Source organism: Vicugna pacos, chromosome 35 (genome assembly GCF_048564905.1).
Source record: "Vicugna pacos chromosome 35, VicPac4, whole genome shotgun sequence".
NCBI classification, from domain to species: Eukaryota; Metazoa; Chordata; class Mammalia; order Artiodactyla; family Camelidae; genus Vicugna; species Vicugna pacos.
Genome location: NC_133021.1, coordinates 16,719,448 through 16,731,652, shown reverse-complemented (window position 1 = coordinate 16,731,652; position 12,205 = coordinate 16,719,448). Strand labels below are relative to the sequence as shown.

At 42.8% G+C, this 12,205-nt stretch overlaps 1 protein-coding gene across 10 annotated transcripts in view; it reads right to left on the bottom strand.

Annotated features, from left to right (window-relative positions):
* Positions 1 to 10,019, bottom strand: part of ARHGAP12 (Rho GTPase activating protein 12) — a 110,179-nt gene extending 100,160 nt beyond the window's left edge. For 5 of the 10 annotated variants that reach the window (XM_072955200.1, XM_072955198.1, XM_072955204.1 and 2 more), the window contains exon 1: positions 9,838 to 10,001. The gene's annotated coding sequence lies outside the window, so the exon portion shown is untranslated. Of the gene's footprint in view, positions 1 to 9,837 lie in introns of all 10 variants that reach the window. The other 5 variants (XM_072955202.1, XM_072955206.1, XM_072955207.1 and 2 more) reach the window with 3 other exon arrangements.
* Positions 10,020 to 12,205: the final 2,186 nt, after the last annotated feature.

Sequence of the window (12,205 nt, the reverse complement as noted above, 5' to 3'; positions counted from 1 at the left end):
ACAAGGAGAAAATATTAAAATTAGCAAGAGAAAAGCAACAAATAACATACCAAGGAACTCCCCTAAGGTTATCAGCTGATTTTTCAGCAGAAACTCTACAGGCCAGAGGGGAGTGGCATGATATACTTGAAGTGATGCAAGGGGAAACTTACAAGCAGGAATACTCTGTCTAGCAAGGCTCTCGTTCAGACTTGATGGAGAAATCGAAAGCTTCAGAGATAAACAAAAGCTAAAAGATTTCAGCACCAACAAACCAGCTTTACAACAAACGTTAAAGGACCTTCTCTAGTCATGAAACCATAAGAAAAGAGAACAAAAAGAAGAAAGAGAAAAACAAAGACCTACAAAAGATTGCTTTGGCTGTTCGGGGTCTTTCGTGGTTCCTTATAAATTTTGGAATTGCTTGTTCTAGTTCTGTGAGGAATGTCACGAGTATTTTCATGGGGGATGTGCTGGATCTGTGGGTTGCTTTGGGTAGTGTGGCCATTTTGATAGTGCTGATTCTTCCAATCCAAGAGCACAAGAAATCCCTCCATTTCTTTGTGTCATTTCAGCTTTCAGAGAGGACAGGTAATCTCTTTGGTTAAGTTTACTTCTAGGTATTTTGCTGTTTTTGATGTAACGGAAATGTGTCTGCCAGTTATAAAATTATGGTTTTTGAAATGGAAAAAAAACCTGAATGAAGGGCCACAAATGGCAAAATATCCTTCTGTTTAATGGATGGGTTGTATTGCATTATACACACACACACACACACACACACACACACACACACACTGCATCTCCATTATCTATTCAACTATTGATGTGCACTTAGGATGCTTCCATGTCTTGGCAATTATAAATAATGTTGCTGCTAATAGCAGGGTGTATGTATCTTTTTGAGTTAATTCCTGTTTTGTGGTTGGTTTTATTCCTTTGATAACTGTCAGTTTAAAAAGCTAAAGCTCAAAACGTTCTTAGAAACAATGAACAATACATACATGTAAATTTAAAAATATATGTGCAGTGAAAAAAAATGAGCTATCAAGCCATTTTGACATGGAAGAAACTTAAAAGACATATTACTAAATGAAAGAAGCCAGTCTGAAAAGGCTACAAACTGCACAATTCCAACCAAATGACATTCTAGAAAAGGCACAGCTACAGAAACAATAAAAAGATCATGGTTTCCAGGGGTTTGGGGAGAGGAAAGGAGGGAGGGATGGATAGACGGAGCACAAGGGATTTTTAGGGCAATGAAATTATTCTGTATGATACTATAGTGGTGGCTACATGTCATTATGCATTTGTCAAAACCCATAGAATGTACAACATCAAGAGTAAACCCTAATGTAAACTATGGACTTTGGTTGCTAATAATGTGCCCATGTTGGTTCATTGACTGTACCAAATATGCCATACTGATGAGGGATGTTGAGGGTAGGGGAGTATATATGTGTGGGTGGGGAGGGCTATGTGGGAACTCTGTATTTTCTGCTCAATTCTGCTCTAAACCTGAAATTGCTCTAAAAAAATAAGTCTATTAAAATATTGAAAAAAGCAACAAAAAAACATATCTTACATTACAAATAATGTAATACCCTTCAAATAATTTAAATAAACTTACATTTCTTTTGTACTTTACATTTATACACTGCATTTATGGAGAATCACAGTGCCTGTTTGTCTCATCAAAATACAAATTACATTTACTTAACAGGTAACAGGGCTCTCCACTATCAGCGGATGTTATAGCTTCAAAATCATTCTAAAATGATTTCTTACACAAGGAGATGTAAATACTGACCCAACTAATAATACGACAGAGCAGAAAGTGAGGAGTCCACTGTTCCAGAAAATTTTGTAAAACTCAGTACTTTCATAAACATGTCTGATCAAACCCTTTCTGACCAAAAAACATTAAACTGGGTTTTAATCCCTTGGGAATCACTTGCACACACTAAGAGTTTTACGGTGATGCTGGATACCAGGAAAAGTCTAAAGGTAAAAAACTCCTAATTAGTAAAAAGTCTAAGGAACAAAAAGAATTTTTTCTTGAGCCAATAGATTAACTTCTTATTCCTTCAAATTCTATTTCATCAAAAGCTGCCTGTATCAATAATAGCTCCCCATCAACCTTTACAATCACCCTATGATAATCTTTCTATTTCTACGTTTTTCAGATCTTTACTCCTTTATCTGTGCACTCGAATCAGTGGATTCTTCTTTCTGTACCACCCTCAACACCTGAGTCCCACGTTTTAATTTCTTACTAAGAACTTTCTAAAATAATCAGTTAAAAACACACACACAAGGAGAAAGAACTTGACATTTTTACAGTTCCCACAATTTTCATCTTGCCTCAGTGGCATCTCACACACCCTTCTTGGAGTAACACCACCTTGATTTTCCCTTGGAGAAGCAGCCATGCCCATAGTTTCAGTCCAAAAAAAAAAAAAGATATAGCCCACAAAGCAAAGACAAATTCATCTACAAATATATATAATGATGATTAAGGTCTGGCCATTGCAAAGTTCTAGTCAGACATCAGTAACTTAAAAAAAGAAAAAATACTCATTATAATGCTTAAATTATGCTAATCTACTTCAAATTAACATTCTGATAAGAAGAGTCAAGGTGGGCAAAGGACGAATAGACATTTTTTCAAAGAACATATACAAATGGCCAATAAGCAAATCACAACCACAATGAGATACCACTGCATACCCATTAGGATGGCTACTGTAAAAACAACACCACAGAAAAAGCAAGTGCTGGTGAGGATGTGGAGAAACTGGAATTCCTGTCCATTGCTGGTGGGAATGTAAAATGGTGCAGCCAGCAGAGAAAACAGTACGGTGGTTTTTCAAAACATTAAAAATAAAATTACCACATGATCCAGCAATCCTATTTCTAGGTATAAATCCAAAAGAATTGAAAAAAGGGACTCAAACAGATATATGTATACCCATGTTCATAGCAGCATTATTCACAGTAGCCAAGAGGCAGAAGCAAACCAAATGTCCATAGATGGACGGATGAACAGCTAAACAAAATGTGGTATACACATATAATGAAATATTATATTGCATATATCACCACAATAAAGAGTCACTGGAGAATAAAATTCTCACACAGCTTTTACAGATCCTCCATGATTCTTCATTTTTATTCAAATTTAAATTTTTTTACAAAACATTAAAAATCCAATAATGCAAATTAAAACCAAAATAAGATATCACTACACACCAACTCCAATAAATGTATTTTCTAAAAACAAAGACAATGTAAAGTGCTGACAAGGATACCAACAATTGGACACAGTACAGTGCTAGTGGGGATGTTAAATGGCATAGCCAGTTCAATAGTTTCCTAAACTTACATTCTCTGTAGACTATATTCTGGGCCATAAAATTAATAAAAATACATCTAAAAGGACTGAAATAATACAAAGAATGTTCTCTGACAATTGAATTAAATTATAAATTAATAAGAAGATATCTTAAAGCCCACAAATTTGTTGTTGGAATCTGAACAATGTATTTCTAAATCACCCAGTAGTCAAAGAAGAAATCAAACAAGAAATCTGAACTGGATGAAAATGAAAACATGACATCTCAAAATTTGTGGGGTGCAGCATAAGTAGTGCTTAGAGATAATTTATATACTAAATGCCCATAATTAGAAAAAAAAAGGTCTAAAATCAATGATTTAAGTTTATGCCCTAAGAAACTAGAAGAAAAACAAATTAAACCTAAAGTAAGAAGAAAGAACTTGATCAAGATCAGAACAGAAGTCAGTAAAAGAGAAAACAGAAAAATGTTATGAGAAATCAATGAAACCAGAAGCTGGTTCTCTGAGAAAATCAGTAATACTAATAAACCTCTAGCCAAACTGACCAAGAACTAAAGAGAAAACATGAAATATCAGTATCAGGAATGAGACAAGAGACATAACTGCAGATCCTAAAAACAATAAAAAGAAGATAAGAGAATATTATGAACAACTTTATGCTGATAAATTCAACAACTTAGACAAACTGGACAAGTTTTCTGTAAGATACACTACCAAAACTTGTTTAAGAAGAAACAGATAACTTAAATAGCCCTGTATCTATTAAATAAATTGAATCAGTCTTTTAAAATCTTCCCCCAGAGAAAATTCCTGGCCAACATGGCTCCACAGGTGAGTTGTACCAAAATGTAAGGAAGGCAATACCAATTCTACACAAGTCTCTTAGAGAAAACTGAAATGGAGGGAAAACACCCCAGCTCATTCTATCAGGTCAGTATTATTCTCATACCAAAACCAGACAAAAACGTTATAAAAAAGAAAAACTACAGATCAATATCCCTCATAAACATAGACACAAATGTCTCAGACACAAACTTATCTCCAATAGAGAACTCATATCTGGAATATACAAAAACTGTACAAGTCAGTAAGAAGACAATAACCCAATAAAAAAAAGGACAAGAGATACGAACAGACAAGTGTTCATATCCAAGGAAGATCGACAGATAGTTAACAAGCCCATGAAAGGATGCCCAACATCTTTAGCCGTTAGGGAAATGCAAACCATAACCACAAAGAAATAACAGCACACATGTACTAGAGGGACTAAAATTTGAAAGACTGACCATACCAGTATTTCTCAGATTGTGGAGCAACTGGAACTCTCACATACTGCTGGTGGGGATGTAAAATGGTACCACCACTTTGGGAAAAATTGGGCAGGTTCTTAAAAACTTAAAATATACGTATACCATGTGGCCCAAGGACTCTACTCCTAGGTATTCACCAAAGAAAATGGAAGCATGTGTCCACACAAAGACCTGTAGGTGAGTATACACAGTAGCTCTATTTGTAATAGTCCCTAATGAAACAACCCTACGTCCATCAACAAGAGAATGGATAGATGAATTGTGTAATATCCACACAACAGGATAACATTCTGCAATAAAAAGAAATGAACTACTATGAAAAAGAAAAACAAAAAAGAAACTACTGAAACAATAAAGTGAATAAATCTCAAAATAATGTTGTTGAGTGAAACAAATCCAGATAAGAAAGGCCACATACGATATGATTCCACCTACATAAAACTCTAGAAAATGCTAACGAATCTGTAGTGACAGCAGATCAACAAGGGGAATGAGTTTACCTTTCTGCTCAAGGAAATTAGGAGGCGGGTGATAGACGTGTTTGTTATCTGAAAATGGTGATGATTTCACAGGTCTATGCATATGTCAAAACTCACTGAATTGCATACGTAAAGTATGTCCAGCTAATTTTACAGCAAATCAGACCTCAATAAAACAAATTAATCCTAATAATGCAAATTAAAACCACCAGGTATCACTAACCCCCTACCAGAACGGCTATAAATACATAAAGGATACTTTGCAGGGTAAGGAAACCCGAAAACGGAATTCTCATTCATTGTTGGCAGTAATGCAGGTGGTGCAGCTACTCCGGGAAGCATGCTGGCAGTTTCTTACAAAGTCAAGTATGATCTAGCAATTCTTCCTCTAGGTATTTACCCAAGGAAAATGAAAGCATAAGTCCAAGCAAAGGCCTTACATGAACACCCATAACAACTATTCATAAAAGCCAGAAATTGGAAATGACCCAAAGGCCTATCAACTGATGAATACCTCAGCTAATTATGGTACGCTCATCTGTAAAACAGGAAACAATATAAACCTCAGAAGATCCTGGGGAGAATGAGTAGCGAAAACATGAAAAAGTACTTAGTAAACTACAAAGCATGACACAGAGCACCCCATTAATCACAGCTTACTCAAGGAAGCCAAGTGGACCCAGAAAAGCACAGAGCACACAGTACGTAGCCTTCTGTGTCTGGCCTGCTTCACTTAGCGTAATGCTGCTCAGATTCAGCCATGCTGCTGTATGTATCTGTAGTTCAGTCCTTTTTATTGAGTGTTGTGCTTTATTTGTGTATGTACGTTATAACTCAACAAAACTAATCTAAAAAAAAAAAACCAGTAATACACAGCAAACTACAGGTAATTTCCAGCCAACTTTTAAAGATATCACTCAAAATTCAAAATGTATTCTAAATTCTCCTGTGGTAAAGGAGCGCAGAACTCGGGGTCAGAGGACTGAAATTTAAATTAGGATTTGCCCTTATCACCTCCCAGGCCCTCAGAACCTTAACTATCTATAAAACAAAGAAAACAATACCAACCTCAAAAGATTCTTGTGAAAATGGAAAGAGAAAACGTATTTTGAAAACTAAAAGTCTTGATACAGAATCTCAACATTAATCAACACTTACTCAAAGAAGCAGAAGCTGTGAGAACAGGAAAAAACTCACAAATGAACTGATGGCTTGTAAAGTTAGCCCCTCCTCAGATGTCCCTGTTCCTGACTCTTGCTAGCTATGTGATCTAAGGCAAGTCACCTAACCTCTCTGAGCCTCAGCATTTTTCCCATTTGGAGCTTATTAATAGTCCACATCACATCCTGGGAGAATTAAATGAGTAAAACGTGTAAAGCACTAGATACTCCTGGCACATGGCAAGTGCTTTCTAAGTTTTAGCTCATCACAAAAATACTACTATTACCCCACCAGACCTAGTACTGGCCTCCATCCTGCCCCCTCATGCCGCAGCAGTGCAGGTCACCCTAGTGATACAGGTCACTGCTTCTCATTTTTAGTGAATGACAAAATCACCTGGAGAGCCTCTAAAAAAAACAAAAACAAAAACAAATGTTTTCTCTTAGATGAGTTTTAGATGTAAACAGTTACTGCAATGTTAAGCTTGTACAGAGTTCCCGTATGTCCCATTCACAGCTTCCCCTACTTGTGTTTAGTACATTTGTCATACTCGACGAAACAATACCGATCCCTCATCATGACAGTATTCCTTAGTTCTTCCCTGATGAACTTCTTCTGTTCTGGAATCCCATCCGAAACACCACATATACATTCTGCAGTCCATATATATATCCTGCAGCTTTTAAAACCAAGTTACTGAAACACCAGATATTTTAATAACAGTAGGTTTGAGGTGGGGCCCCAAAATTTACATTTCTAACATTGCTGATAGGGCCAATGTAAAAACACACTTAAAACAGCTCTGATCTAGATTCTAGACTCCAGAACCATGCTGTTCAACACAGTGGCCACTACTAGCCAAATGCGGGTACTGAGCATGGGACGTGTGCATGGACAGTCTAACTGAGATGTGCTGTGAAATACACGTGAAATTTTGAAGACAAAGTGTAGATAAAATGATAATAAAATGTATTTCATGGCTTCTTTTTCACTTTTTATCACACGAGTACTGAAGACTTTAGAGTTACACAGGTGACCGGCATTCTACTTCTACTGAACAGCAGTAGTCTGCGGTCCAGGCAGCACCACCATTCTCTGGGCGCTTGTTCCAAGTTGAGGTGATTCCCACGCACATTAAAGTTTGAGAAGCACTGGACAGGGGAGGAGTGCTTAGAGAGGTCAGCAACTGGCAGTTCAGTTCAAGTAAAAAGCTAGTCAACTGCAAACTAACACTGCAAGATACTAAGTCTATAATGTCAATAAAACTGATAGGAAAATGGCTAAATCACAGCAAAGCCATCCACAAATGAGGATGTGGCACAATGAGAACAGTCAGCAATTGAAGAAAAGAAAAACCACAAAGACAGCAGCCCAAAGGGTTCCTCAAAAGATGGTAATTGGAAAAGCATGATGTGAAGTACAATGGTGCCATGTGGTACCACAATACCTTTCCACATCTGATTCACTCTACAAAACGGTGCATGTTTGCAATTACGACTAGAACTGTTAAACATAAGATAAAATAAAAGTTTAATTTCACTTCTCTCGTCTGCTATTTATCATAAAACTGTCATGTCCATTTTAGGCAGATTCAGTTGCTTTTTCCTAGCACCAGCTTTCTCAGACTAAGCAAAAATAAGGCTACTATTTAATAATTTTACACATCACCATATTAGCTGTTTTATTTTAGTTAATTTAAAAATTTTACCAGGCTTTTATTTTCAGAAATAAACCGCATTGAAGTAGTTACATTTTTAAGGCCCACTTCCTAATGACCCATTTAAAAAAAAGCTCACTACACATACTTTCTAATTAAAAAAAAGCCAAATCATTGACAAGTAATACACTGCTTTCCTACAGCATTTACATGTTTCCACTTGTGCCTCACAACAACTGGTGCTGGTGTAAAACACTACTGTGTACGGACAACTACGGATACCGTCATATTAAGAATTAATGAAAATTGACACAACATTGTAAAGCGACTATACTTCAAAAAAAAATCATTGAGTTAGCAATCTCCAACTTCTGGTGGTTGATAAAGTAGGAACAGAAACCTATCACCGAACACTGGGGCGTACACATGGAATCTGTTACTTTACACCTTTAATTCGTTTTTCTCCTCAGAGAGACCCCCCCGCGGAACACCTGCAACCATGGGTCCCACCCACGTGCCCAGCTTTCCTGGGGTGCAGGCTGCCAGGCTCAGGATCAAGTCTTCAGAGCCTGCTCTGGGTCACCACTCTGGGTTCCCACATCCCTGCTCAGAAACTTCTCCAAGCATTTTTAAAACAAAGAAGAAATAAAAAGAGAAAGAGAAAAATCCTGGCACCAGCAGCCAGACCGTGTAGTCAGACCAAGAGACACAGAAAGATCCCATTCCGTCACACGCCTTCGAGTGGATCAGGTAAGGGCACTGGATATCGACAAATACATCTCCAGGCCACCGTTTCCCAACTTTAAGGTACGGAAGAGGCGTGGCTAGGAGCTAGATACTTTTTAACAACCTGTGACGGCAACATTCAGTCCTCCAAGGTCTCACCTTTAGAAGCTGGTGGCGGAATCTGAACCAGACCCGAGGGACTCGTCCTCAATGCCCCCTCCCCAACATCACCTCCCCTTCCGACTAAGCGCATACACGGCCCGTGAGCCCTCCCTCCAAATGACACAACGACCCGGAAAGCAACAGAGGGTTAACAGCCTGGACCCACAACAAACACCTCCCTGGAATGACAGGAGAACTTTCACAAGGCTACGCTTGGAAGCTTTTGCTTCAGTCTTTGCAAGCGCGCTTAGAACTGCGGCTCGGCGGTCCGAGGGAACACATCACAAGCCTCGGACACGCAAGGCCCTGCCTTCTTCTCCACTAGGGACCCTGCGGCCGGTTCTTCTCAAAGGGTCTGCAGTAACTGAAGATACGACACGTTAAGGACAGTCATTCTCAGAGGACAACCCACCACCCCGAGATGAGCTTGCAGAGGATTCCTTTAAAGTTAAGGACTCGGAGGCGATGCCTCGCAGGAGGGCCGGATAGCAGCAAGTGCCCCCGGGCAGGGGCGGGGAACCCCTGAAGGCGGTAGAGCTCCGAGTGCCCAGGGAGGCCGGCAGCCCCGAGGGCGCAGGCCGGCTCCGGGTGGGGGGCGGAGGGCACTCCCTCCAGCTCCGGGGAGCGGGCACGCGCGGCGGCGGCAGGCGAGGAGGGCGGGAGCCCCGCCAGCCCTTTACACACTTACACACACACACACACACACGCACACAGGCATACACCGACACCTCCTTCCTGGGGGCGGGGCGGCGGGCACTGCCCTCTCACAGGAAGTCAGGGAACCCGGGGGGCAGATGCGCCGCAACTTCCAGCCAGTTAAACCCCGTCGCCCCCCGCCAGCCGGCCGGCCCCCGCGCCCCGGCCCCGCCGGCCGCACCTCGGCGCCGCCGCGCGCCGGCACACGCCTCCCCGGCCCCGCCGCCCTCGGCGGGCACAGCCCTGGCCCCGGGCGCCTTTGTGCAGCGTCGCCCGACCTGGACCCCGTCATTGGGTCCCCCCACCTCACCGAGGGCCCGGCGGTCTCGCGGGACGCGGCTCCCGGCGGCCCAGCGCGGCGGCGGCGCGGCGCCTAGACGAGCCCGAAGGGCACTCACTTGGAGGCGGCCGCGCCGGCGCGTCCCCGCAGGCGGCTCTCCGGGAGGCTAAGTTCCAGGGCACGTCGGAGCGCGCCGGCGCGGGGGCGGGGCGCGGCCACGTGATGGGGGCAGGGTATGGTCACGTGACGGGGGCGCGGCGCACGTGACGGCCCGGCGGGCGCGGGGAGGGGCGGGGGCGGTGGAGGCGGTGGAGGCGGCGGTGGAGGCGGCGGTGGCGGCGGTGGCGGCGGGTCCGGGAGGAGGAGGAGGGGCGGCCGGGTGCAGGGCGCGGGGGCGTGGGCGCTTTGTGAGCGCGGAGTGGGAGCCGTGGAGGGGACACTACTGGGGAGAACCGGCAACGGTCGGACGGGACACGGCCCGAGCGCTGGGGCGGCAAGAGGGGGACCCCAGGAGGAGGGGCGGTGGGCCTGTCCGCTTCCTAGGAGCTCGGTCGGCTGTTCCTGGGCCCAGAAATCCCGCAGGGAGATTCGGCAAAGGGCGCTGCCTCAGGGGACGAAATGGAGCCCTGGAGAGCCTGATCCCTGACGGGGTCCTTGCGGACCTCCCTTCGCCGCGACTACAGAGCAGAGCGCGGGACCCGCGGCCCGCACGCAGCATACAGCAGCCCACGCGCCTGCTGTGTGCAAGCCCCGTGGGGCCACAGTGTCATTGCCCGAACTCACCCCAGTTTGCAGCGTCTGCAGGATGGCAGCGCAGAATCCGGAAGCCAGGGGCCTAGAAGGTTTCTCCTGGTTATCAGGACATCTGCTGGACTGGGAATCTGGAAAGAGACCTGACTTCTGCCATTGTTATTTCCCCCTTATCCACCTCAGCTGTCAGAGGAACATGTTGACAGCCCCACAGGCCTCTTCTAAGTGCTAAAATTCAGTAACTGAGAAAAATAACCGGTATGTGTTAGGCCTGCAGAAACTACTCATTCAGTAACCAATTGTTGACTGTCTACTATGGTGCTGGGGTGAAATTTTATGTAATACCAGAAAAAACGAAACAGAAAAGGCCAGGATATGACTCAAGACCACCCTCTGGAATTGGCTCTTTTCTGTCATTCACCTCATGCTTGAAGATGCCATCGTGTCTGGCTTCCTTATCACACGCTGAATTCCCAGTTGTCCTTTAGAGACGGCAAAGAAACCACTGGGACATTGGCAGGACTTTAACAAGTGTAGTGCACTACCATCTTATTGAGTCTAATGGGAGGGGGATAGCTAAAGTTTTAAGATACCCTTCTTTTACAAAGGAAAGATACTTAAGATATGCTTGAGACCGTGCTCTCTCAATACGCTCGATACCCGCTTTCCTTGGCATCAGTGGTCTTTTCCGGCTCTCTCTGTTTCTAACAAATTCCCTTTTCCATGCCCCTGTTCAGCAGAGTATTGCTGCCATATGCTTTTGAAACTATTTTCCGTAGACTCCCTTGTAATCTCTTTTTAGAACCAAAACAAGGACAGACTGCAGAAAGGAAGCTATGCCCTGATGGGGATGTGCTAATCGCTTTATCTTCCCTACTCCCCAAACCAGAATTGGGCGCCCTTGGTTTCAGCAAGAGGCAGAACCAGTGTGTGTATACTTGCTGATCTGCTGGTAACACCACTTCCTATTTCCCAATCTCGTCTCAGATGATACCGCAGAGGCCACAGTCTGCTGATCACTACCAACAGCAGATGGAGTCAGATAAAAAGAGCTCTCGCCCAAGTGTGTTGTTTGAAAAGACCTGATGGAAACTATGAAATCATACGCAACATTGCCTCTAGTTAGTTTTTAAATAACACTGGTAGCATATGTGCTCCGGATCTCAATAGATCACTCTCAGGATATTGACATTTAACTCGCTTCCTAAGAAGCAGCATGGAGTTCCAGAATGTAGGCCACAGAGGCAGAGATTTGAGTTTGATTTGTTTAGATACATATGTCCCAAGTTCCTGAAAGCACTTAGCATGCGGTAGGTGTACAATAAATTCCTGTTGAATGTATTTTTGAGTAAAAGTACTCTGTAAAGTGCTGAGTAAACTTGTCCTGCCCTGTTCTTTATTCTTTAATAGGTAACCCATTTTTCACTGTGCATTTCTAAGTGGGAAGTATAAAATTGTATCTGGCATCACTACTTTGGTTAAGATACGTACAGGAATTTGGCAGTCTCTATCAAAATTATAGATGTGTGCATACTCTGAACCTCCAGGTTACTTCTAGGAATCTAGCCCACAGATGTAGTTCCACCCATGAGAAATGAGAAGGTATTTCTTATCCTATCACTGAGAATAGCCAATGATTGGGAACAAC